This window comes from Capsicum annuum, chromosome 10 (genome assembly GCF_002878395.1).
Source record: "Capsicum annuum cultivar UCD-10X-F1 chromosome 10, UCD10Xv1.1, whole genome shotgun sequence".
Taxonomy (NCBI): Eukaryota; Viridiplantae; Streptophyta; class Magnoliopsida; order Solanales; family Solanaceae; genus Capsicum; species Capsicum annuum.
In genome coordinates, this window is record NC_061120.1 from 74,424,602 (window position 1) to 74,430,796 (window position 6,195).

The following is a 6,195-nucleotide window of genomic DNA, read 5'->3' on the forward strand; positions in this document are numbered from 1 at the left end:
ATAAGTTTTGTTGTCTTCCTGAGATGGGAGTTCATCATACTTGTATACATGCTTCATGAACAAGTCCAATTCCTTTCTCATCCTCTTATTTTTGTGTCGCTCATTCAGCCACTAAGCATAAAAATTAGCATTTAAAGCATCAACCCGAGACTTAATCATCTCATCAATTTCTTTTGGCAAAGTTGATGTTGATTTGTTAGATGCCTTTACACTTCGACCCAAGGAGCCAAGACATTTGACTCTTCCTTTTTTCTTCCCTTTTTCTTTCTACTAACAGATTGCACCCAGATATCCATTTCATTTAACTGAGAAGGCTAGATAGCTGAATTAGTTTCTCTTTCCATAACTGATGCACTTTGAGAAGCTAATATTTCTTGTTTAGTTCTTTCAAACTCATTCTGCATGAGGATATGTTAATTCAAGCCATAAAAAGTGCTCAAATGTATCATTAGCAGAAATTATATTAGATTATAATATCAAATAAAAGCACAACAATCAACAAATACAATCAACATGTATTAGCATATAAAGCATCATAAACTCAAAGTTCGCTTCTGTGCTTGCTTCATTCTGTTGTGTTAGAAACAAAGCTCATACAAGAAATATATCCAAAAAATAACAATGTTACACTTTTAGATTATGTAGTTGAAATAGTATTATTTCATTCGAACCTTTCAGTAGACATTGAAGTTGAAAGTGTGGGACGAGTGTTGAAACTGGATTCAGTTAAAAGTGGACAGATTTGGAAGGAATTTGACCTTTTGATTTTCAACACTTAGCATTGGTATACAATAAGACCACCTGGACAACAGTGGGATTTTATTGGAGTTGGTCGCAAGTTATTTAAAGATATAGACCAGGTAGAAGAATTCTGAGTTGTACTAAATACATGGGCCACATGGGTTGATACAGATGTCGATACAACTAAAACCAAAGTTTTCTTTCATGGAACATATCCAGCCCATTACTATGGATCAGACTGGGTGAACCTGCTGTGAATAATTGCTTGAGTGAAATAACTACAGTGAATGGGTCAACATATCCTAGTGGATTACCAGTTGTTGTGGACATAGTGAAACAAGTAATAAATAACATGACAAAGACAAGAGAAGTATCTTTACTTGACATAACAAAGCTATCACAGCTAAGAAAAGATGGACATCCAAGCAAATACAATGGTTTCAAAGGCATGGATTGTACTCATTAGTGCCTTACTGGTGTTCCTGATACTTGGAATCAAATTCTTTATGCTTATCTCCTTTAACTTACCTATTTTTAGTGAATGGAAGAATGATTAAACAAGTAGCAATACATTGAATTATATATATATATATATATATAATATATATATATATATATATATGCTATGGTGCAATTCTTTTTATTTCAACTCAAGAAAAGGTACAAAAGCAAGCACGCAGTTGCAGTGCTAAATGATAACATTGGCCAACAAGCTGACCAACAAAAAACAGACTCATCTAAAGTTGATCAAAATATTTCTCATACACCTACTGTAAACAAAGAAGTTCAATAAAGTAAGTTACTTTGACAGCTTATTTTATTTACTCAATCAAGTTCCTATACACCTAACTGTTGAAGATATTCTTATTAATGATGCCTCAAACTGGAACAATCTTTAGGAGCAACCAGGTGATGATAAAAACAAGTATTATGGATTTCTTTTTCATTCTTATGTTGAGTAAAACGAGAAGATTAAGTGGTGCCCTGTTGCCGGATGCAATTTTGCAGTTGAATTTGATATAGGGAATGATAATTCTGAAGTTATATATGGTTGTTCTAATTATTTTATTGGAATTGTACAAAGGAAGCTCATCGTCCTGTCAATTATGGTATAGTGGTTAAGTGGATGGAAAAAAAATAATACAGAATTGGACAAAACGAATTGTATTCTGGTTTACACAAAGTCTTATCGTAAATGTACGAGGCCAATTGAAAAGAACACAAGGTGTATGCAGATGACCTTTCGAGACCCTTGTAAGTATCAATTCTATTGGTTGTTCCTTAATTCTTTGGAAACTCATGGGTATAATCCATGTAAAAAGTATATGCTAGGGGATGAAGATGAGCTAAAGAAAGAAATGGGGAAGCAACCTATTGAGAAGTAAGCACATTATTATGAGATATGGGCTGCTAATGTGAAGTCAAGGAAAAAAGTTGTATTAGATTTGAGGAGAATGGGGTAAGTGAATTTTAAAGTGCTGGTAAATTATAGTCCTTATTAGAGACACAATTGAAGTTTATATTAGATGCCTGGAAGCAGATAATTCAATGTATAAGGGTGTTGAAGTGTACTGGGTTTTTACTTGCCTAATGAGGAACACACAGAAAGGTAGTTTTTTTAGTATTTGCAAAGTCCGGCAGAGGCTGGTTTGGAGAGGCTTCACCTTTGGGCAGAGAAGGAGCTGGAGATTTACCTGAATGTTGAAGAAGGTAATTCCAAAACATTTGATAATTTATGTATTAAGCTTACTGGTCTGACTAGTGTGACTAAGAATTACTTTGAGAATTTAGTTTGAGCACTTGAGAATGGTCTTAAAGATATAGATTTGCAAGGATCTCTTGGCAACATAGCAACAAGCTCCAAAAATGCACATGTGAGCTTTAGTTATATGCTTAACATTTCAAACTTATAGAAGCTCTAATGTTAGAACTTATTGAAACCTTCCTAGACCTTTAGTTAAAAATGTATGCTTTATACTTAAAAGATGTGTGCTTCAAAGTCAGAATGTTTTATCCACTTCAGTAAAATCACTAGGAAGAGATAATCGCAGCGAGTTTTTCAGTTCTTAGTTTCAAGCATTAATATCTGGTCTTGGCATTTTACATCAAATCACTTGTGTATGCACACCACAATATTGCTAAAAAGAAGCACAAAACTATTTTAGAGTTGGATAAAGCTCTTAGATTTCAAGTTGTTGTTCCATCAAAGTTTTTGGGTGAATATGTTTCTACTACTGTCTATGTTATTAATAGAATAACTTCTAGGGTTATCATGTTTAAATATCCCTTTGAAATGCTTTATTTGTATCCTCCATATTTGTCACATCTCAAGGTTTTTGGTTTTCTGCGTTGTGCTGCATCTCCTAGAATACAAGATAAATTCTTCTATGGGATTGTACCTTATGTCTTTATGGAGTATTCTTCAACAGGGGCGGAGCCAGCCTTCTGTTCGGGGGTTCGGCCGAACCCCCTTTGACGAAAAATATGTTATTTATACATGATAAAAATTATTTTTTATGTGGTTATAGTTGGTGTTGAACCCCCTTCGACTAAGTTTTCTTTGAATATAAAACCTCCTTAGTTGAAATCCTATGTTTTCTTTGAATATGGAACCCCTTTCGTTGAAATCCTGGTTCCGCCTCTGTTCTTCAACACAAAAAGGCTATGTGTTTTATGATCTTCATTCTAGGAAATTTCTTGTCAATAGACATATGATATTCAACGAAGATTTGTTTTCATTTAAGTACATGCTGACTTCTCTTAATCCTGTTTGTCCAAATTCCAGTACTAGATTTCATGTCAGCTATTGCTATTGATAATAACACACTCTCAGATGTTCTAATCCTTCACCCCTCACAAGAATTAGATCTCTCTCTTGAAGAAACTTCTCCTATTAGTAGTTCCCATCTATTGGCGAAGTCCATACTTCTGATTATGGTCAGATTATTCTTGAGAACTTGTGCCTGAGCAGTTTTGGGTTTCTTCCAGTAACAACGAACCCTCTAAAAGATCTGCTAGACCTGGCAAGCCTCCTCTATGGTTGCCATATTATGTAACTCAGCCTAAGGGGAATACTTGCACTTGTCCTATATCTGGTCATCTGATGTACTTTCATTTGTTTCCCTCCTAGAGGCAGAACTTAATAGACTATCCAGCTGTCTCTAAATCTGCATCCTTTAAAGAAGGTGTCTCTGATCCCAGGTGGGGACAGAAAGCTAGTTAAAACAAAAACTGGTAGAATAATAACCCCCATGAGAATTAAAACTACAAAACCACCTAACACTAACAACACTGCATGCTCGAGAAGTGTCTTAGTTGCTGATAGAGGAAATTCAAATGGATCCAAAAATCTTGTTATGAGTGGAGACAACACTTTAAGAACATCAAACAATACACTTGAAGCTGGGGGCGGCATATATATGGGATCAAAATATGCGCCTGTAGCTGCAAGGAATTACGCTATGGGCTTTACATTTTTACCACTAGCTGGGATGAGTAGCACAACTGGATCAAGTAATTTACAGCTAGCCGGGGGCAAATTTGTGGGATCAAAAGATGCACCTATAGTAGCTAGGAGTTACACAATGGGCTCACAATTTTTACATTTAGTTGGGGTGAGCAGAACAATTGACTCAAGTAATTTATAGCTATCGGGGGGAAGCAAGGTAATGAAAATTGGAGGAGGCATTGTGAAAAACTTGGCAAATGCACATCTATGAATGGGAGCTTGTTTGGGCTCATAAGGTACTAATGAGGGGGTGGATAATAAGCTAAACTTGATGAATTAACAAATAGTTTATGAGACTAGCATTTTTTCATCGCAATGTCTACATCAAAGAACTAACTTAAAGAATAGATAACCAACCCCAATCTTAGAGATTTTGAAATTGAACAAATAACTAGCAAATAGAGCTAAAAAGAAATTTAGAAATTCAAGGATCTATATTATCACATTAAGAAAAGAGTGAGAGAACAGATTCTGAAATCCAACAAGCAACTAGCATACAGAATAAATGAACACATACAGTAGCTTCAACTTTCTCATTTACCCAACTTTTATCTCTTTTCTTGCGATGAGTTCAAAAATAAAATTTTGAAACTGAAGGATCTGTTCTAGTAGCTTCTTTCTATAGTTAAAAAAATATGTACTTTATCAATGTTGAATATGATATTATTTTCTAGAAAGAAATACATTTAATAAGATTTATAATTATCATTCTCTTATAGATCACTCGTTGAGGTACACAACCACTTGTATGAAGTGATACACCGGCAATTGAATCACGATTTTTTTATTTTGTTCAAACTTTATTTTGAACTCATCAGACTCCCAATGCACCTTCATCTCCTTGAATACTACATCTCTCATCCAATGTCGTTTCAGAGGCTTTTTTTTTCTAACATCTTGAAAAAGTTAAGTCATTTTTGAAGCTACCCTTTTATTAAAATTAGACCATGTAGAATCATTATAGTGAGGAAGCCATTTAAATTTCTTCTGCAAATATCAAAATGAATACCATATTGGTCATATAGTCCCATAATTATATTTATACATGAATCAAAATGTATAAATTTTTTACCTTGAATTCCTCAAATCATATCTCGCGAGTAGGCTTTGGAAACTTCTTCCATGAAGGTCTAGCCAATTCAAATATACTCTGAATGCAATTAGCAATACCATCAATAACTAACTTATGCAAATCAAACCTACATTATATATAGTGGTTATCAAAGATGTGCACATATAAATAGTCCACCTAAATATATGTATTATTAAACGTTAATCTTATTACCCATCCTCTTCAGGTACAATCCATATTTGATTATCATTGTCTACATTGTCAACTATATTAAGTGGGGTGGCTGGAGTCATATTCATCAGTTGGGGCTAATTAGATTGAGGTTGAGATTCAATGATAGCAGGCTGGGATTAGTTGATCCCAAGACCAGGTTGAGAGTCATTTACATGAAGTAGACTGGTATGGGAATAGAGCAGTTGTGATGGTATTATGTGAGGCACAACATTTTTATGAGTCTACGATTGATTGACTTCAGGATTAGGTTGATGTAAGGAAGAGTTATTGACATGAAGTGAACAGTATGAAATTGAAGGGATCCTGACGAAATAATAGGAGGCAATTCAACTATTTATCGCTCTATTGTTTGTTTCTTTTTTTGACTTGACTTCCCTTCTTTTCCATTAGGTTGTCCAGCTCTTTTAGATCCTACACTTAGAATTCGCAGAAAATAAGGAACACCAAAAATAATATATTAGTGATGTAATTGATGAACAACGCATGGAATAAATGTAGTGATAATCATTTTGGCTAACTTATAATTAAACTCACTTGAAGAGAGTAATATTATTTTTCGGCAATTTATTCACATATGTATACATGCTCAATCAAATCTTTGAAGAACATAAATAAAGTAGCATTAAAAAAACGAAACAGT

General features: G+C 34.2%; 2 pseudogenes; both read left to right on the plus strand.

The window, feature by feature from the left end:
- The first annotated feature begins 410 nt into the window (after positions 1-410).
- LOC107861620 lies at positions 411-1,880 on the plus strand (annotated as a pseudogene).
- LOC107861610 lies at positions 1,367-4,460 on the plus strand (annotated as a pseudogene).
- The last annotated feature ends 1,735 nt before the right edge of the window (positions 4,461-6,195 follow it).